General features: G+C 38.5%; 1 protein-coding gene across 2 annotated transcripts in view; it reads right to left on the bottom strand.

Annotated features, from left to right (window-relative positions):
• Positions 1–22,644, bottom strand: part of LOC131075963 (uncharacterized) — a 128,537-nt gene that overhangs the window by 1,017 nt on the left and 104,876 nt on the right. The window lies entirely within an intron of this gene.

Here is a 22,644-nt window from a genome sequence, read left to right as displayed (position 1 = left end):
TCTGTCTTTGCTTTAGTTTTGTGTTTAGTTAAAAATATAGCCTTGGGTCCCTTCACCACACTTCGTATCTATAGTAGTAGGTGTTTTTAAGTCCCATTGACATATTTAGTCACTTGCAGTTATACACGGACATGTCCCTGAGGGTTTGCTGGGAGTTCCCTTCCCCTGGGCATATAAGAGATGTAGGGATGGCCAGGAATCGCCCTCTGGACTGTCCCCGAAATTCCCTACAGCCTGAAACATCCCCAGAATGGTATTTCTGTAAAGGTAATGCCACTTTTGAAACCCCCAACTCCTATCCTTTAGAACACTGTACATTTTGATATAAAATATCCTAGATAAGGTTAAGTTGTAGAAGGTCCACTTGTATTTTTTATATCTTAGATTTTGTAGTCTTTGGACCTTCTGCCGTTGTATATTCATAATGAAAACGATCAAAAATTTCATGTATAAATATACCTGAATCAATGAATCTTTATGTATTATGTCTACACTTGAATATTAATCAATTTAAGATTTTCATGATATCGTATACTTGAATTAATGACAGTTTTAATTTTCATGGAATTATACTAGTTTTTGGCGTTGCCATAATTTCGTATATTTTGAATTCTATAATTAATTTATTCTCCGTATTGCATAAGCTGCCATTCTCTACCATTCTCAAACAAATTATCACTGCCCTCCCCAAAACACATCCCCCTGTTTCCTGCTGTCCCTGTCTCAGAAATGCCATCGAACATAGGTTGTTAATAGACACTGATATAATATTTTTTCTCAAAACAATGCAAGATAGACACAGCATGAAATTTATTTCTATTTATTGTTTCCCTATTTCATAAGTTGTCATCCCTTAGCATCCAGCAAAAAGGCCTCATCAATGCCAATCCCTAGACACATCCCCCAATTACATGGGGCCTGCATCTCAGAAATGTCATGGAACATAGGTTTTTTGTAGACATCAATATAATTATCTCTCTTTCTCGAAGTAATGTAAGATACACACATCATCAAATTTATTTCTATTTACCCCCTATAATCTTTTATTATATGTGCCCTGTGCATCATAGAATTTTCATGTCATCAAATTAAACTCCAAAGCTGAATTTGATTTCTGTAATTTCCATGCACAAGAACGCTCCATTTATGAGGATAATAGATCAAGAAAAAGCTTCCTTCATGTCTTTCCTTAATATGTTAATTAATGTTTCAATAATGCAACTCATAACAGAGATCCCGTTCAAGAGAAAATTAAAGCAAGCATGTTTAGGGAAGAGTTGAGATGACAGATTCCGAGAGGTAAAACTGAATTTTGATGGATCTGGTTGTGTGTTATGTAATAACAAAGATGATTTTGTGCTAAACTGTTCTATCTTCCTAGGGGAGCAAACCAATAACTGTAGAATGAGAAGCATTGCTTGCTGGTCTCAAAGCAAACTATGGGACAGCTTTTAGAGAGGTGGAAGTTGAAGGTACTCTCAAATTGTTGTTAATGTGATAAAGAAGGGTGAATATCCCAATTGAAAATTGATAGCATTCTTCGAAGTGGTGTTATTGTATCAATTGAAATTTCTTTCTTTTCAGATTTCTCATTGCTATAGTTCTCAAAAGAGTGTTCTGGATTTATGACTTATCAAGGGGCAATGCTAAAGGATTTTATCTTGTTAGAAAATGAGGAGATTAAAGACTAGGATAATTTAGCTTCTATCCTAGAATTGGATTGACCACCATAGGTTGTTATTAAATAATAAATATGTTTTATGTTATTGTGATAGGATGGGCTCGCGTCACAAGCAGAAGAGCAATTATAACCTTGTAGGCAGCTCACACACTGCAGTACATGATAGGAGATATGAGAGGTGCTCGATTATAATGTTTTGTAGTAACATGCTAGTTATTGGTGCTTGTTGCGGTGGTATTATAGAAAGTATGTTTGGCTATCATGGATTGGCTTGGGTTGTTAGTGCAAGGCTCCTGGTCTGATCTGTGTGAGTAATCTCCTTACCATGGGAAAGGGTAAGTTATATAGAGATCCATTAAGGCAAGGCCCAGTCTCAAACCACCATATTGAATGAATGTTTAACTGTGACGAGGCAGCTAGTGAAGGCTACCTTTGGTGGGGAGGATTTGGCTGATGATGGCCATTTCAGATCACATGCAATGATTCTAGCAGATTATAAGCATAAGTTGAAATAGTCAGCGAAAAATGCGGAAACAAGGATGGTATAATTAAGATGTTAGTCCAGGTTGAGGGGAATAATGAAGTAAAGGAAAGTGAGATGTCTTGGTGAACCTACATATGCATCTAGAAAGCATAGGCATCAATCCCCAGGTTTTGTGCTCCAAGCATCAATAATGTATTTTCAAGAGGAGGTGAATGATTTCCAAATGGATAATAAGATCTTGGAGAGTTCTATCAGGATTTGTGCATGGGCATAATGCATACGGTGGATCATTTTTACAATGACACTCTGGAATCACTAATGAATTCAAAATGCCAATGCTGCAGAATGGATTGTTGTCCAGGACCGTGAGGTGAACAGAGGTTATTAAAAGGGGTTAAGGTTCATGAAGAAATGACAGATACTAGAATGTTTGCACCCATGTTGGACATCATAGCAATTTCAGTAAATGATGCGGCATAATTTATGTTTTATATCATTCACCATATGATAGTGATTGAAAGACTTTGTGGACTCAAAGTATACGCAAGGCTGATGCGGCATAATTTATGTTTTATATCATTCACCATATGATAGTGATTGAAAGACTTTGTGGACTCAAAGTATATGCAAGGCTCTAAGATATTGATATCCTGAGGTTAATTTATTTCTATCTTGTAATGCCATACCATTGAAGGTATAAAACAAACACCCGTTCCACTTAGGAATGTTTTTTACATAATTTGTATGTACCTCTATTTGGTTCACACTACAATTTCCTAATGTTGTAATTTTCTATTAATAATAATTAAATCTATTTTGAAATTTGTCCTGTACATTATTTGAATTGTTCGTTGTACTATTTACCATTGTCTCTAAAAAGTGGAAGGTGGCACATACGGGGAGCTCCAAATCTTGGGAGCATATTAGTCTTTATGTTTATGCTTGGCAGTGTCAGATGCTGATGGTGGTTTATATTGGTCTTTTTTCTTTTTGTTTGTAAGTTTTTGTTGCTTTGTATGCCCTGCTATTTGGTCATAGGTGGCAGTTTATGTATTAGTTTCTAGTTGTTTTTAGCAGTAGTTTCAGGTTGTACAGGTGTGTATCTATTTTGCTATGCAGGAGAGTGGTTACTTTTTGCAGCATAGTACTTGCTTGTGCATTAAGGTTAAATGGTGTAAGGTATGTTCTTTATGTCGCTGGGTGGGGACCTGTTGGTGTACGTTTTATCATTTACTGAACATTAGAATAAAATATCCAAGGATACTCTACCCTCTTTTGAACAAAATCACTACGTGTACCAAGATTGCGAGAAAGACCACATGGCGACTCCAAGGTTTACATGTGCGAACGGGCGACTTTGTGTTGGATAGCTACCTTGGTTATGTATGCTGAAATACAAGGGGGACTTATGCTTGGCTTGTTCAATTCACAATGAAGATCCATCGTTTGGGTTTTGAACCATGGACTTCAAGAAAATTGAAAAGGAGATAAGGGTTAAGAGGTTCTAATCTATTCCTAAGAATTCAAGAGACGGTATTGACTAGGTGAACCCAATAACAACACTTTGCTTTGCCACGCTAGGACAACTACACAAAGTGGGTGCAATCTTCAAGGGATGTGCTTATGCTTTTCATGTCATGAATAACTACCATCAAATCGAACAATTTTTATCCAGACAGAAGTTAAGCATCCACAAAGTAAGCTCAAACTAACTTTACACAATGAACAAAAATCATCTGTTCATCAAAAGTATGAGTGGAAGATTAACCATAAATCAATACTTATCAAATCTTGCATTCATATAACATACATGAAATAAAATCTAAACTATGATGAAGGATAAGAACCATGCAAACTCCAAAATTAGAGAAGTAATCACCATCAATTTGAACAATGCATTACTTATTACTTTGGTAGTCATAAACAACAATTTGCTTATCTCAACATGTTTTGCAACATGCTCCTATGATTTACAAATGAGGGGAAAGCTCAATTTATAGGCTCCCCAATTACAATTCAATGGTCAGGATTGATTTCAAATCAATGGTCGAGATTACAAAATAAAACCCTAATTAGGGTTTGCTACAACTAGCTACCCCTCGACCAATGAGAAAATTACATTTGGGGACACTTGTCCTTCTTGCTAAATATAAACCAATAATAAATAGAAGGTTGTTACATTGTGAAGTTTGCCTTCTAGAAGCTTTTGGATAAGTGAAAGATCCCTGATAGATCTTTGCTATTAACCTGCTGTAATTTTTTTATTTTTAATTCTGTTTTCCTGTTTATTTAAGTTTTTCTTACAGAACTAGACAGAAGTGCAGAAAGGGTTGTTTACTTTTGTGTTTTTGATTGTTTTATAGCATAGGAAGGAATAGATAACAGCAAATATGAAGCCATACTGAAATAAATGAGTTATACAGCAAAAGTCAGAATTATTGCAAATCGTACCAGGCAGATTTGTCTGAATTACAAAGCCAAACAATGAATCCAATGTATTTCCCAAGCTCTCATACAAATTCGAAGTCAAACTGGAAGATGAAGAATGTTCTCCAAACCCACATACACTGGAAGTGAATACAAGCAATACCCTATACACCACGTGGTGTATTTGCAAATGGCATTCCTCCAGCTGCAATGAACCACGTCTCCACTGGAAAGATGGTAGGCTACGCTGAAACCCTACTGAGAATTGATGCCTCTGTCCTTAATCACCACGCACAATGCCTTATAAGTCCGGTGCCAAAGATTGCTGAGGGCTACGTCCCAGCCAATCCTAATCCTGGGGTTTGCGTCCCAGTCTAGAAATCGCTCTCCAGAGCAAATTCATACAAGTTGTCAAATATGCAAAAGATGATCATAGAATGAAGCTCCTATCCCCTTATAACCCCTCTCAATTGCAAATCGAACCCTAATTATCTCCAAGTGGCATGGTCTAGTGGAAATGTTATAATTTCTTATTTTAAAGTGGTCATGTTACTAGAAAATGACCTTTTTCCTCATAGACAGAAATCCGCTCACTGAATTGCCCTGAGACCAAAGAGAAAGATTTAAAGAATTTCAAGATCTTTCCAACGAGCTATCACACAATAGGGTGCGCATCCAGATGAGGCCAAAAATCCCCTTATTACTCCAAAATGGCTAACAACTTAGCCTTATTTAATTATTAAACGCTAACTTAGGAAATATTAAAAATATAACCCAAATAGCCATAAAATGCCCAACTGACATTACAAACCCTAAAATCATCCTGTCACCTGTCTGTGACTGAAGTCGGAAATCAAGGATTCACTGGTAGTCTCATCCCTAAAATCTAGGGATGCTCCTAAAATTTAGGAAACAAGCCCAATCTCTCTGAAACTGAACCCAAAGAGGCATCTCATGGAGACCCAACCTTGGGCATGATCAAACCTCCTAAAAAGTAGGAACTGCCTCCTAAAAACAAGGAATGTCTCCCAATTGATCAATAACTGCTAGAACACCAAGTCTCCAACACTGAATAACCATACCGGGTCTCTGTCCAACCCTGTCAGCCTACACGACCCCATAATAAGCTGACTCACATGTCTCTGCTAGACAGAGCTAAAGAGGGGACATGACAGTCCTCCCCTCTTGGAGATGCTTGCCCACAAGCAACTGAAACACCAATCCTCCACCATCCCAAATAAGACGTAAACAAATCATTGCATGTAACTGTTGCTCATCTCTGATATAAACAACATGCAATACCTCGATCTGGAATGGCTCCTCAAAATGCTGAAGCACCTGTGCTGTCAAATCAACACTGCTTGGGTCCCAGAGCGAAACATAGCTCCCGCTGAATACCTCAAGTGAGCAATGGAAAACTATATCATCTCCATAGATCAAATATCCATAAATTCCAAGATCACTAGTGTGTCGGTGATCACCAACATGCATAACATCTGTCATAAGATCTAATGAATGCCAATCCATGGAAGACCCTCTATGATCTGACCCCATTTGACACAAGTGACACACAACTGCCACACACTGCTGCTGATGTGCTGGAAGATCTAATGCCAACTCACTAAACAATATATAATACTGACTAAAATCATCACTGTCCAGACTGGCATCTAAAAATATGTAATCACCAACCAGCAATGAAACAATCACCCTGTCTAGAGAATCAGGTGAAACTGCCACATCAACTAGCTCAAAGTACTCACTAGGAGTAACATCACATAACTCATCCACGTTAGCTATCTGATGACAATCAACCTGTGGATCAATTGTTGTCCCACTCTGCTCGATAAACTGAGATGGATAGTGGGTAAACTCCAGCTCCATCCTCATGAAATTCCGAACATACCGTCCAAGTGTCAACAACCACTGTACACCCATGACTACATCTATACATCTGAAGTGAAGCAACCCATGTAGGATCCACGAAAGAAAGGTATTACACATGTCTATACCATGATCCCACACAAACCACCTGTAGGACATAAACTGCTCCTGCTGCTCTCCTCTGATATAAGTGCCATATAATCTTAATATTTGGAGCAACATACTATAATCCCTATAAGATGTTTTATCAAATGAATCAACACCTGGATCCCAAATAAAACTAAATCCACATCCATCTGTCATGAAGAGACAATGATAGTAAGAGGCATCCTCGATACCGTGTCTCTCTACAGCCACTGTGAAACTCTCACACCTGTGATAACCATCCACAACAACACACCTGCTAATCCATGCATCATCCTTCCCCCATGATCCTGGATGAAGTCTCTGTGTCAAGGAGATGAAAAACTCTGACGGTCGCTGCTCATCATAACGGTTGATTGTTTGCTGATCCTGCAAACAATCCATCCCAAACTGCTGGATCAGGTGCCTGCAATCAATAACTCTATCCTCTGAAGATGGGAGAGCACTATCGCAACACGGATAGTATAAGTCCCGAACCAACTCACATCTGCGAGCCATCCAATCATCTACAATTGGACTAAAAGAGAAATGAAGTGCACTCCTCACGAGGTAATCTAAATGGACTCTCGTAGGCTCACTCAATGGCTCTGTGTCATAATCTTGTCCATCAAACTCATCATCACTCCCACTGCTCTCAAACCATGAATCCGAAGACAACTCATATGTCTGAGATCCAAAATCGATAATACACCTCAACTGAGCACTGTGGCTCTGCAGTGTAACATACTGGTTTCCCTCGTCAGCTGTAAGAGGTGTAAAAGAAGATTTGCTTTCCAGAGAAGGAAACAAGTCAACAGGAGTATCATACTCCCAACCAGCTGACAAACTGCTAGTCGCCTGTGAAAACAATGATGGAGTAATATCGTGAGTCAAATCACAACTCTTTGGTGAATCTCGTAGTGTCACAATAGAACACTGTACTGTATCTATCGCTGATGATGTCTGTGCCACTCTCAATCTATCAGAAAGCTCCTCCAATCTGGAGTTCGCTTCTTGAAGGGACAACTGGGTATCCTCCCATGCAACAACAGTCGCCTCAAGCTCCTGAGAGAGGATATCAACTTCCTCCTCTTCCCTCAACAAAGCACCATAACTAATAAAATCCCTCTGAAGGAGATAATCTCGGTCAGCCACTAACTGTAAATACTCATGCTTCAATATCCCAATGGCTCCATAAAGAGCCTGAAACTCTGGTAAGGAAAAATCACTGCTGCCCTGCTCATCAATCATGAGGGTGCTCCAACTATGTGTAGCCAACAACTGGCGAGTGACATCGAAATGCTCAATAACTGTGTCTATATGCCTGTCATCAACCTTGAGTTGTCCAATCAGGTGATGAGGAGTCCGAAAATGTTGGCTCTCCTGTAACTGTACAAACTCAAAATCTACATTGTGGAAAGAATTTGTATCTGTATCCTGTACCTCTCTGTAGTCAACATCATGTATGCACTCGGCCATGGATACAACCTCATCCAAAGTACTGCTGCTCTGTGCCTCTGAGAACACCACATCTATCAATGATGATACTGCTGAAAATGCACTGTCATCACTCTCTTTTGCATCCCATGTGTCCGCACAACCCACTGGCTCACGATCCTGGGGTCCAGTGCTACTAGGAGAACATACTGGGCTGGATTCTAAGGTCTGATCTATAAAATCAGAATCATGATGATATGAGTTCTCAACATTCCAAGCATCATTGGTACCCGAATTTTGAATACCTTCATGTGACAGCCCATTGGCACCATCTTGCACAAGTGTAGACATTGATACCTCAAGCTGATGCAAAGGTACCTCACTGCTGTCATAAAAATCAGAATTGCTAACCTCTAAATCAGTTGCCTCTTGGGAAATCCCCTGCATGGAAGGTGAGGACAATTCATTATCCAAAGCTGTCCTAATGTCTCCTTGAGTTGAATCCACATGTCTAACAAAATCATCACATAAATTCTTGTCCCACTCATCGGAACTTGAGGGCACCAAAACATTCTTATGTAGAGGTATATTACCCCTAAATGAAAGTTCTCTGTCCATTCCTAATTCCTGCACCCTTGATTCTTCTTTCCTTCTTTGCCACTGACCTGAACTTGTAGCTACCAAGTTATTTTCGTCTGCTCCGGGTACACCCATAAATTGTGTGAAGGAAAGGAGCTCACGTATCATCTTAGGAAGAGAACAATACTGATGATAGCTGCTCATAACTGTATCATTAAATATCTTGGCAGGAGGCATCCTTCTTTTACGTGCTGGAGAAGATGAAACTTTTGAGTGCCCAATTTTAGTTCTAGCCATGGTATTTACCTGTAACTAAACTAATATCCCAACGGATCTTGAAAGTCGAAATAAAAGTTTGTTCTCAACAATTTTGGGACTTTGGCCAACGTATTGTCTTACTAGCTGTCGACTGTAAGCATAAATGTGTAGGCTGACAACTACCCGGTTGCTGATATGAATTATCAAAACCTTTTATCCAGTATCCAGATGCTGAAATGAATTATCAAAACTTTTTATCCAGTACCCAAATGTGATAATTTCTCATAAACCCTACAGGCTGGCAGGATGCAGGCTCTGATACCACTGAAAGATCCCTGATAGATCTTTGCTGTTAACCTGCTGTAATTTTTTTATTTTTAATTCTGTTTTCCTGTTTATTTAAGTTTTTCTTACAGAACTAGACAGAAGTGCAGAAAGGGTTGTTTACTTTTGTGTTTTTGATTGTTTTATAGCATAGGAAGGAATAGATAACAGCAAATATGAAGCCATACTGAAATAAATGAGTTATACAGCAAAAGTCAGAATTATTGCAAATCGTACCAGGCAGATTTGTCTGAATTACAAAGCCAAACAATGAATCCAATGTATTTCCCAAGCTCTCATACAAATTCGAAGTCAAACTGGAAGATGAAGAATGTTCTCCAAACCCACATACACTGGAAGTGAATACAAGCAATACCCTATACACCACGTGGTGTATTTGCAAATGGCATTCCTCCAGCTGCAATGAACCACGTCTCCACTGGAAAGATGGTAGGCTACGCTGAAACCCTACTGAGAATTGATGCCTCTGTCCTTAATCACCACGCACAATGCCTTATAAGTCCGGTGCCAAAGATTGCTGAGGGCTACGTCCCAGCCAATCCTAATCCTGGGGTTTGCGTCCCAGTCTAGAAATCGCTCTCCAGAGCAAATTCATACAAGTTGTCAAATATGCAAAAGATGATCATAGAATGAAGCTCCTATCCCCTTATAACCCCTCTCAATTGCAAATCGAACCCTAATTATCTCCAAGTGGCATGGTCTAGTGGAAATGTTATAATTTCTTATTTTAAAGTGGTCATGTTACTAGAAAATGACCTTTTTCCTCATAGACAGAAATCCGCTCACTGAATTGCCCTGAGACCAAAGAGAAAGATTTAAAGAATTTCAAGATCTTTCCAACGAGCTATCACACAATAGGGTGCGCATCCAGATGAGGCCAAAAATCCCCTTATTACTCCAAAATGGCTAACAACTTAGCCTTATTTAATTATTAAACGCTAACTTAGGAAATATTAAAAATATAACCCAAATAGCCATAAAATGCCCAACTGACATTACAAACCCTAAAATCATCCTGTCACCTGTCTATGACTGAAGTCGGAAATCAAGGATTCACTGGTAGTCTCATCCCTAAAATCTAGGGATGCTCCTAAAATTTAGGAAACAAGCCCAATCTCTCTGAAACTGAACCCAAAGAGGCATCTCATGGAGACCCAACCTTGGGCATGATCAAACCTCCTAAAAAGTAGGAACTGCCTCCTAAAAACAAGGAATGTCTCCCAATTGATCAATAACTGCTAGAACACCAAGTCTCCAACACTGAATAACCATACCGGGTCTCTGTCCAACCCTGTCAGCCTACACGACCCCATAATAAGCTGACTCACATGTCTCTGCTAGACAGAGCTAAAGAGGGGACATGACAATAAGTCAAGTTCATTGAACTTGGATATGTTGACTTGGAACAATCTGATTGTTGGATGTCCTCCTTGGTTCCTTTGTTCTTCTTCCACGTACTTGCCTTAGAATATCTTTCCTTGCAGACGACTCTGTCCTTTGCACTTGCTTCTTTCTAGCTTTGATCTTGGTTTTTTGATATTCCTCTTAATTCTCCAATTTGTGTCAAGAAATTGTCTAAGTATGGATATCTGTTTGGAATGCTCTTCTTGTCACCATTTGATTTTGATTGGGAGCTTGTCTTTAATTCTTTAGGAGATGAAATCCTTCGAGAAGTTGCCCTGATTGCTTCAATAGGTCTGGGATTGTAAATGAAATCCTCCAAGGAATTTCTTTCTACATTTTTGCCAAGTTTGAAGACTTTCCTTTCTTGATACCTTGAAATTCTTTTATTTGCCCTGAATTTGGAGAACTCCCCTGTGCCTATGCCACAATGGAGGAAATTGGAACTTTCTTTGTGAAGTATTTCCCATAATTGGCCAAATTTTGGCTATTCAATTTCATTTTGTAACACCTTCATGTGGACCTTCCAAGACCTAGCCAAGATTTTGGCCATTTGTATGCTCGGATGCACTTTGCCTATGGATTTGCCCTCTATTTTGAATTTGGCTTGTGCTAAGTAGGACAAACTCCACCGTCGGAGAAGGATTTTATTCATTTCCTCTTTACTTTTCCTCTTTATGCTTCTTCTTTCTTCTTGTTTTCTTTCCAACACTTTGTCAAAATTTGACTCTTTTGTTGTGGAAAACTCCACACTTAGCCATTTTTTAATTTTATTTTCTCCTGGCAAATTCCAACACTTGGGTCGAACTTTGGAAATTTCTTTCCTTCCTTGGGTAAGACTTTAGCTTTGGTCAGCCAATTCACACTTAGCCAACTTGTCCTCATCTTGGTCATGTATTCTAAAGAATTTCTTAAAAATTCATGTGTTCAAAAATTTTCTAAGTGTTGGGCAAATTTTGAAAAATAATTCTAAGCGTTGGATTGATTTTTCCAACCTCAAACTGGATTGATCCTTGGCCAATGGCGGATTTACCCATGTATTCTGCCATTTTCATATGTTCTTTGGCGGATCTGACAACTTTGTCATGTCATTTAACTTCTCCTTATGGCATGCTTTGATTCATATGTTAGGCCAAATTGCCTTGTCCTAGGCGAAATTCACCTTCTTCATGTCATGGGCGGACTTGGTAGCTTGTTTGCACATTTTCATGTGTCTAGGCACACTTTGGCAATGTCATGCCACTTTTCACATGGGCGGACTTGAAGACTTGCATGCCATGTTTTCCTTTCCTTGGGCGGAGTTTGCTCTTGATATGTCATGTGGAGGGTGGACTTTGCAGCTCTCTTGCCATCTCCCCTTGCTTTCCCTTGGGGCAGACTTCACCCTCTTTATGCCACTATCACTAGACACTGAATTACTTAGTGTAGGTCAGACTTAACCAATGTTTAGGTCGTGCTTTCTTTTTGATAGACACTCTCTTTGTCCTATCTTTTTCCAAGATGGACTTTAGATAGTCTTTGCCAGACTCTTCACCATGCTAGGCGGACTCTGCCTTGTGCTAGACGTTGTGCTACTTGGGTAGGGTGGACTTTACCCCCTCTTTGGACATATTTTTTCCTTTTGCTTGTGGGCAGGCCTTAGGCTACCTTTTCTATGCCTTCCTTAGGGCGGACTTTGAGCTCCATCTGCCACGCATGTCTAGGGCGGACTTTGAGGCTGTTTGGACATTGAAACAAATGTCAAGGCGGACTTGGCCTTTCTCCTACCATCTCCTTCATTTCTCTAAGGCCAACTTTGTCTTGGTTTGGACATTGCTAGAGCGGACTTCAAGAGTGTTTAGCCATTGTCCAATCTCCCTTGGGTGGACTTTCTCATCATCAAGCCATAGGTGGGAGGCCTTTGCTCTTGTTGTGCCATCTTTCCTTTGCTTGGGTAGACTTCCATGCTTGTTGGACAATATTTTCATGTGGCGGACTTGAACTTGTGCCGGACAATCAACCTCTTGAGGATGGCGGACTTGATGGCTCCCTAGCCAAGGTGGACTTTACCTTCCTCTTGCCATGCCAAACCTTAGGTAGGGTGGATTTCAAGAGTGTTTAGCCATTGCCCAATCTCCCTTGGGTGGACTTTCTCATCATCAAGCCATAGGTGGGCGAACTTTTCTCTTGTTGTGCCATCTTTCCTTTGCTTGGGTAGACTTCCATTCTTGTTGGACAATATTTTCATGTGGCGGACTTGAACTTGTGCCGGATAATCAACCTCTTGAGGATGGCGGACTTGATGGCTCCCTAGCCAAGGTGGACTTTACCTTCCTCTTGCCATGCCAAACCTTAGGTAGGGCGGACTTGATGATTGCTTAGGCCAAGGAGGACTTTGAAGGTGTTTGGACATTGCTTTTTCCTAGCCTTAGGCGGTCTTTGAGGTTGCTTTGCCATTCTTCCTTAGCTGCTGGTCGAACTATACCTTCTTCCTGCCATCTCCCAACCTTTCTTCCATTGCCATGCTCAATTTTGATCTGCCATGCTGATGTTTGATCTGCCACATTTTTATCTGGATCATCTAGAACAAACCCCTAGCCTAGGGTTTTTACCATGCTTTTTACACTTAGAGACATAATTTTTTGATTCTGAAGACATGGGTGTTGATGCCATGACCCGAGGGACCAAACCCTAGGTCTACTTTAAAAAAACTAGAAAAAAGCAAAAAACAAGCCAAAAAAGTTGCTTCTCCGATTGGTCCCAAAGTGTCAAAAATAAAAAAACAAAAAAGCAAAAAAGTAGAATTCCTAAAAATAGGAAGGTGTTAGAATTGACTCAAAGCAATTGCGATTTTCGTCCTTCGGGCCTTCTGAGTGCTTTGGTGATGTCCAGACACTAATTGGGGCATGATTTCTCTATTTGGCTCGGATGACTCCTCAAAAACTCTAACTCTTCATCGTAAAAAGACTGGTGATTAGTAGTTGCGACGCCAAGGCAAAACCCTAAAAATAAAAAAACAAGGGGGCCCCATTTGCAATGAGGCAATGTGTGAAAAAGGTCACAACAGGACCCTTATATATTTTCCCAATAATGTACCTAAAACTTAAACCAGGGATGATCCTGTGTTAATGGGGTAAATATAAAGCTTCTAAGCATAATGCTACCTATTGGACACCTCCTAAAGTTGATATTTACAAAATGAATTTCAATACTTTAGCTACAGGTAACTAGGATGGCAAGTGCAGTAGTGTTTCAATCCTCTTTGTGAAAGGTTCCTTTTAGGAATCAAAACCAATAGCAGAACAAAAATTTTGGCAGTTTTGGAAGGCCTTTGACAAATGGAAGTGTAAGGGGAACCACTGCTAGTAATTAACAGTTTGAGTAAGAGCCTTTTTAAGGACTGGAGATTAAATATTATTATTGAAGATGCTCATATGGGCTGGATGTAGCTGTGGTGATTGTGTGTAGAAGTGCAGGAACCCAGCTGTGGAACTCTTTACCATCCAATCTAGCATCTGGGTGGCAATGTAATTAGGTATGCATTTCGAGAAAACCCTATTCACATTTTAATTTATTAGCTATCTTGGTCTTTCTAGAAAGTTATTGGTATAGCTTGTTTATTATACTTGTCTCACAGTGAAATCATTTGAGACCATAAATTGGGACAAGTACATATTTATTTTGAAAATAAGTATTGTGCTATTGGTATATAGCTGTTGCTTGCTCATTTGTATATCAAGCTGAACCTGAGCATGTGTAAGATCTTTATTTCATTGGAAGCCACGTGCATACTTGTGCTAAATTTTGTGTGATTTGGAAAAGGGTTGTCAGCTATATCTAATCTCCTGCAAGTGCTTGATTTGCTTAGTACCATGATTTAATGGTTTATGAAACACTAGTAGCTATGTGTTATTTCTTTGTTTACTTGTGAATTCTTATTGGAGTAAACTTAAAGTCTCATATAAGCATACATGTGGAGCTCACTCTGTTTTCCTTCACCGTGCATGCTCTGCATTCTTAAAAAAGGATTGAAATTTTATATATATAGTAACATCCAGACTTATTCATTTAACCATTACAGAAGTCACCGTCTTTTGCTTGCAGGGGCATTAATGCATGTGAATTCAACAGCGAGTCTTGTAACATGCAAGGGTATGAAATACAAATACATGTGAATTCAGCAGCCAGCCTTTTGCACACAGGGTTAACATTACTTGTAAACACAACAGTTATTGTCTTTTTATGCAGTAGTATGGTTTTGAGTTTGTAAGCTTTTGCATTTGCCATGTAAGAAGGTTTAATCACAGAATAGTATGTACTATGTATCACAATCTTTTTTCCCTGTAAAAGTCATGAAAATCATCAACTGGTGAGTTTGACTGATTTTAACCCCATTTTTTTGTGCAATTAAACACATTTTAATTTTTTCTCCATACAGTAAACTTTATGCATGATTTCTACAACTTTCTTTACAGATTTCAATGACTTTTATGGGTCCATGGGCTACATTATCCACATAAGTTAGGGTTTCAACATTTTTTTAACTGCTTTCAAGGGGTTTTTCTTCCACAAGAAATATTATCCATGCATGCTATGGTTTACATCTACACAATAAACTCCTTAGGTAAGTGAGTGCATCCCAATTTTTATATCTCTGGTTTTTTATTGTGTAGTTCTGGTAAGAGAGCCAGACCAATGCCCAAGGGTTTAAACTTTAGAGCCAATTTGGGGTTGACACCTTTGTCAAATACAGGATAGCCATTTTCTCGAGGATTTTATATCTTATATCTTTATTTTTCAAAAGTTTGTTATATATTTTGATTTTTATAAAATATTACCGTGTTTTCTTAATAATGTGAGGGAATTTTTTATAGTTAATTAAGATTAAAAATGATTAGTTTGAATATATGATTAATTATAAAAAAATTAAAACATTTTAAAAATTAATCTAATGAAACTTTCAATTTTAAATTAAAATATTTTTTCAAATTAAGTAATTTTGACACACCCAAACTCATACTTATACTTGAGGCCCCGAATCCATACCCATTCCCATATTAGGGCCAGCAACTTATTTTTGTGGTTTGTTTAAACTTTAAAGTCATTTTACCTTCTTTGGAAACCTCTACAACTATTGAAAAAATTTCAGGTGAAGCATAATTGTAGGATTTATATCTACTTAGGATTGCATTGACTCTAAATGTTTCATTTGTAGGTTAACTATTAGGTTTAGGATCTTATCTATTTCTAATATTGTAATTGAAAGTCATAATTATTTTATTATATTAATATCATATAATTATCAATAAAAGACTGAATAAAAATTTGATAACAGTGAAATTTAAAAGTGTAGAAATCAAGCATTTTTTCAAAGGTTTGAGGCAGTCTTAGATCTTGGTTAAAAATGATAAAATTATGAAAAATAGCATGCCCCATGTAATGTCCCCTTCTCAAGCATAAGTTGTTGGTGACCCTTAGCCTATTTTCCTAAGTTCTTCTTGTAGGCTATTGGGTGTTGGAAAAGGGAAAATAAGTTAAATAATTAAATTAAGCTGTCGAAAAAGGTACCTTTGATTAATATTTTGACTTGCATATTAAATCTAATTATTTTTAAAAGTGTTTTAAAAGTGCAAATAAAATGTCACTAGGCTCAAGGTGCTGAAAATGGCCATAAATTTTTTTTATCAAATAAAAATGTTTTTCAAAAAAAAAAAACCAAAAAGTGTTTTGTCGAAAAAGCAGCAGAAAAGAAAAAGCATTTTTTCAAAGCAAGGAAAAAGCAAAAATATCTTTTCCTAAAACAACTCTAAAAAAGTTATAAAAGAAGGTTGGATCATAAGACGGGTTACTGCTTATTCATTTCATTTTCTTTGGTGAAAGAACGCGAGTTCTCCCTATTTGCCTAAGGACAAAAGCCTTGCTAGTTGGTTAAGTGATTTCATCCAGATTTCACCACTGTGTTGCATGCTGATTTTTTGTCCAATTTGTTATTGATAATAGAGATTTTTTGTGTTTTGAGAAATTTTGGTATGCAAGTTGTTAAAGATAGAACCAAAAAGGTAAGACACAGAAATCTGAAACTTAGAAAATCTCACAAGAACAAGTTACACAGAATTTTATCCTAGGAAAACCCTCCACCTAAGGGTGAAAAACCCAGCCACACCAAAAATCAACCTTTATTATTGGCACAAATCTGATACAATGTTTTCACTTTGACAATCAACAGTATAAGCCAAAAACTTCTGAAAATGATGGCTTCTACCATATATACGACATTATCTTGCAGAGTTTGCTTATTATAAGATTGTATTTAGTAGTATTGGAACAGTCCATTTTCATACTGCATTATACTTTCTTGTATTGCCCACTTCATTTTGTACTCCAATACTCCCGCTGAATAAGTGGTTGAGTGATATTTTGTTATTCCCAGTCCTCCCACTGAATAAGTGGTTGAGTGATAGATTTGATATTCCAAGTCCTCCTACTGAAAAGTGGTTGAGTGATTGTCATTTATTAATTTCAGATTTCTTGGTTTGTAATTTTCCCCACTGATAGTGGAAGTGGCTAGTTATACCGCCACGTTGTTGTTAATTTCCAGCATTTCTTTATCCCGCTGAAAAGTGGAAGTGGCTGGTCCAACCGCCAATATGTATTGCTCTCAATATTTCATCTTACTAACGCTAATGGGTGAAGTTATTGTGTTTAGAAATTGAAAAAAATTGTGAGGGGACATTTCAGTGGTATCAGAGCTGGTTTTCCTGCCAGCCTGTGTGTTAAGTTGACCAGAGCACAAGTTCTCCCTGCCATTCTATTGGGTCGTGGTTTTTTGGTTGCATATCAAAGTTTGGAAGAATGTCTACCTCAAATAAGTTTGTGTGAGTTAATGCAAGGATTTATTAATTTGATGAAGGATCTAGATATTAGAAGGGGGTTGGTAAAGGTTCTTGCAAAATCCAAACATAAGAGTCTGAAAATAATATCTTTAATACAAAGACAAATGATGGAGTTGGTGCTTTGACACATAACTTTGAGACACTACTTCATGAAGACTCTTTGGTGATGCATTCAACTATTGTTGATGAGGTTGTCATTCAAGAAGAAGAAAAATCAATGGTTGAGGTTGTGCACGATGAGTTTACTAATGAAGAGCATGTTACGGATGATTTAGGTGGCATCATTGAACCAGCTTATGACCAGTACCAAAGTGATGATGTCGGTGATGATTCCAATGCGCTTGTACATAATCATGTTGAAGATTTGGTGATAAATGGTTCTCCTCTCATTGCTGCCCCAACTTCCCAAGAGTTTTCACAAGAAGACCTCTTTGGTATGCATGTGACTACTAAATATGAGATCAAAGATACACCTATAAACGGTGGGCTCATTGAAGGCAAAAGGGATAAAATATTCAAAACGGCTAGCATTGATGACTCTTTGCTTCATTATAGTGTTGGTGGTATGGATGGTCTTGGGTTTGATTATCAAACTAAGCTTTTGGAGAGAGATACTTATGAAGATATCAGTTTAAGTGAATTGGGAGGTGACTTATTCAATGAGTCAAGACTCCATAAGTATGATAAGCACTTTCCCTTTGATCAGAACAATCAGCCCTTTTGCACTTGGGATCTGGGTGTGATGGCACCTAGCGATGACAAGGAACCTGTGTGGGATGAATTTCCCTTTGATCCGGATGATGAAATGGAACTTGATGAGGATTCTATATCAGCAAACAATGGTGACGTTACACTTGATCTTGGGACTGCCTTCTCGTTTGATCAAAGTGACAATGAGGTGGAAGCCGATTTAAAAGTCTATAAGGCTCCTGATATTGATGGTTTTGATGGTGTTCTTGAACATAAATCAGATTTATTAGTGCACAAAGCTAATCATCATCTTGGTGTTGAGCAACGTTATCACAGGGACGATGTGGGTTGGACTAGGGGCAATCAAGGAGTCGTTGAAAACAAGAATGAAAATTTTGATTGTAATCAAAGGCTTGAAGAATTAGTGGAGTCTAATCCTATTTATGATATTGAGCATTTTCAGCTAGTTGGTGGAGTTAGACAAGAGTCTTGGAGCAGCCATGGGGGCAACGATTGCAAGAAACAAAGTTCTGATTTTTTCTTGCTGCCTATCAGCAGTACACCATCTCTGCATTCTTACGAGTGGAATGGTCAATTCAAGGTGTTTGTTGAAAAATAAATGCAAGCTCTATCCCAATTTGATCACACACATAGTTTGATTGAAGAACTCTATTGGAAGGCTCAAATGGATGAGAGACAAAAAGCGGTTAAGGATAAAGTTACTCTCCCTAATCTGCAACTTATCAAAGACTCTTTGGATATATTGAAATCAGATTACATACATTTGATTGAAAATCGAGACATGCCTTCGAACTTGCAAGGAAGACCACTAGTGCATCCCAAGGTAAAGCGAGAAAGGTTAATGAGCTTACTCTTGAGCTTGAATCAACAAAGGACATGTTAGAAAACATTCAGTTGGCTCTAAGGGAGGTAGAAGGTTAGTTTGTTGATTTCAAACATTTTAGGGAGCAAGAGAATCAAGCAAGTAATTGGTGAGCTTGATAGTCTTCGAGAAGAGTTTGATCTCGAGAACTTCACAAGAAAAACAAAAGTTGCATGTGCAGATTCGGATTAGCAAGATGGAAGTGAGCAAGGGGAAAGGGATGGCTTCCAAGTTCTTGATAACCCTCTCTTTGAAGTGGGTATCGAGAAAAGTTATGAAAACCCTCTCTTTGTGATGGATGATAAAACATATGGTGAAGCGATCGAACATGAGACCAAGTATGGTTTCTGGTGTATGGATGATGTGATGTCAAACCATGAGGGTGTGCCACGTTTTGTGAATAGTAATCTTCTGAGGCTACTTGATACTGAATGCATAAGTGGGGTTGAGGATGAGGACTCCACTTGGGAAGTGTTGTATCAAGATGATTTCAACATCTTTGGCATCAAGGTGTCGTCTAAACACTGTTTAGTAGCCGTCTATGGTTTCATTGCAGCAGCAAGGAGTGAAGATTTCAGACTTGTTACTCATGAAGTGGGGGAGAAAGAACGACCAGAACGTGGTGATTGCATGCTTGATAACCTATTCCTTGGGTTGAATAATAATAAGGCTCATACTAGTCCACTTTGGGAGTTGGATTTGAGGACAACATTTGTCCCCTACTCCAATGTTGTTGAAGCTTTCATGGTTAGGTTTCAAGGGTTTGCTAGAGGAGACATCAATTTCTTAAGTATGCACTTGGTCCTTACTAGCACTTGGGGATGTGTTGAGATTTATTTTCAGTGTGTTGAAAATCACTTTCGGTTGGGTATCCAAGCTCGAGATTGTCAACATGGTCTGATGGAGCTTATCACATGTGGAAAGAAGGATCTTTAGAGGGATAAGGAACAAATTTTCAGTCTTGATGGCGTTGTTTCCTTCTTTACCAACCATTTGCTGGTTCCTTTTGCTCATCAACTAGTGGATTGGGAAGATATTCTGAGCAAAAGATGGTTCCATGTGGAGTTGGAGTCACTAGAGAGGATATTTCCAGCCTTCGACGTGAGCAGATGTGTTGTTTGGGATGACGATTTCTTGTGTTGCAGTAGCTGTTCATCTTCTTGGATGCTGATTTTCCCGAAATCATATCTCAAGTCAATCATTTCAGACTTGGTGGGCTGCTGGTGTACTTTTTTTCAGACTTCACAGTCTCCTGGCAGGACGGGTTTGTGTTCTTAGATGAGAGGTATGGCGAGTTGGGCCAATCAGTATCCATGTATGGGAAGTGTTCAAGCTCTAACTAATGGTTATCCTTATGCCCTCTCTTCTTCTTATGGTTGGGACAACAAACCTTTGCTTTCTTTGGTTCACCATTCTGAAGTGCTTGGAGTGGGAACTGTTAGAGTTTTTAGAAGTCTCCATGGTTGTATTAGAATAATTCAATTGAGGCCTAGTAGATTTATGTGGAGTTATCAAAATGAGTTCCTTGAGCTCCTGCAAAGGATTGTTTTCCTCCTTGCAAGGAGATTTGGAGAAGTCACATTTACAGTCATGGCACTGCTTGACACCTTGGGGAGATATATTGTGGAGTTTGATTGTGAGTTAAGTAGACTTTATTTCCTATTGCCCAGGCTTGTGATAGACAGTGGCATTGTTGATATTGATGACTCAGAACTTTATGGGCATGAGATGCTGCATAATATTGATTTCAGTCCTTCAACATTTTTCAGTTTCAGTATCATGGATGGTAACATTTTGGAGTTACAAGGGAGGTTAGTGCAGTTTTGGCGTGATGTTTTCACCGATGTGATCAGCCTGGCATAGCATCAACATGGTGGGTTCTCCCTGAGACGGTCATGGCACCTTGGGATCATACTTGCTTTGGTGTGGATCACATTAAAATTTTCTAGAGTTGTGGTGGCATTGCTTGAGGACAAGAAATTTTGGGAAGGGCGCAATGTAATGTCCCCTTTTTCGCTCTAGTTTGTTTTGGGGACAGTTGGCCAATTCCGAGACCCGTTGGTCAGTCAGAGGCAAAATTAGGGTTTCCTTTTTTCTAGGACGATGTTTTGACATTTTTGGTGGCTTGCATGTTAGATTTTTACAGTTTTGATTTTGGATTCCTTCTGGGTTTTTTGAAAGCTTCACAATGATGGTACATGTGTAGCAATCAATGGAGTTTGGTAAACTTACTATTTTTAGTAAGTGGGGGCGAGGCCAGCTTAATTTGTTGGGTATTTCTAGGTTTTCAGAGAGCTTTGTGATGGTGTAACATGCAAATGAATCTAAAGACTTTTCCAGACTTACTATTTTTAGTAAGTTGCGACAACTGCTCAGAATGTGGTTAAAATGCATTTGGACACACTATTTTTAGCAGTATGCTATTTTTAGTAAGTGCTTTTTTTGGCAGGTTTCAATGGTCCAATTCAAAGGCTATTTCTGGCAATGCAGTTTTCAGTACTTTTGGCCTTCAATTCACTTTGGCAGTTATTTAGCACATGGAAAAACTATTTTTAATATTTTTTAATGCCCCCCTTGGCCTAGGCATATGACTTACGTATTTTTGATTATGGCTTAAGAGGACGATTTGAGGAGATAAAGTATTATTTTATGTCATAAGGTTTGGGCGATTCATTGTTGAGGAAAAATATTTTATAGAGTGAAATATTAATAAGGCAAGATGGACGGCTTATGGAGAAATAAGTTAATTTTATAATATGTTTCACTTAACTACCTTGGATGCAACATTATTATTTTATTGTCATTTTTAATAAAGTATTTTTGCTACCTCTTGAAGGTCGATTTGGGAAGAAAAGGGAAATGAAATGCAAATTTCAAATTAATGTAAAATGATCTTGCATTTGGGTTTGGCGTCCATTTGGGGGGAATGTGAATTTGAATTTGGAGGCACCAAGGTTATAAATAAGAGTGTTGGGCTCTTATTTTTGGGATGCTAAATTTTGATAACGAAGTGCTACTGAATTGCTTTCAAAGTCTTGGCTTCGGGGTTGCATGCCCTCCTAGCTCATCTTCAGTTTCGAGTTTGAAAGATAACTCCTAGCTGACAGAGTGATCTCATTCAGAGATTACCAGTGGATTTCAAGAAGTTTGGTGTGATAAATTGGTGAAGAAACCCTATAGCTGATCCGCTTTTCTGCTCATTCTGGTTGGAGCTTTCATTCAAATTTTGTGGGCATGGATTCAAAAGTTTCGTATGCTCTTGGCACCCATTTGCTCGGACTTTGGTGGAGCAGTTGATTTCATATTTCAAATCGAACTTCTTGTTGTTTGCCCTAGTTCGATTTTTTGTTTTGGAGAGTGTGCCCTCGCTGAGACCATTTTGGTGGCGTGTTTCCTTGTCCTTCCTTGGCCGCCTAGCTCTTGTGCTTCATCTGCAATTTACTGAAGCTCATTCAAAGGTGTTTCGATGGAGATATGGACTTCATAGTGCTGATGGTCTAATTTTGGTGATGCTGGTGTGTTATTTCAGATTTGGTAAAGTGTTCATTTTGGCTTGTGTTTTCCAGTATTCTTGTTTGTA

Source organism: Cryptomeria japonica, chromosome 9, assembly GCF_030272615.1.
Source record: "Cryptomeria japonica chromosome 9, Sugi_1.0, whole genome shotgun sequence".
Taxonomy (NCBI): Eukaryota; Viridiplantae; Streptophyta; class Pinopsida; order Cupressales; family Cupressaceae; genus Cryptomeria; species Cryptomeria japonica.
Note: the sequence above shows the minus strand (reverse complement) of the source record. Positions and strands in the feature narration are given on the sequence as shown.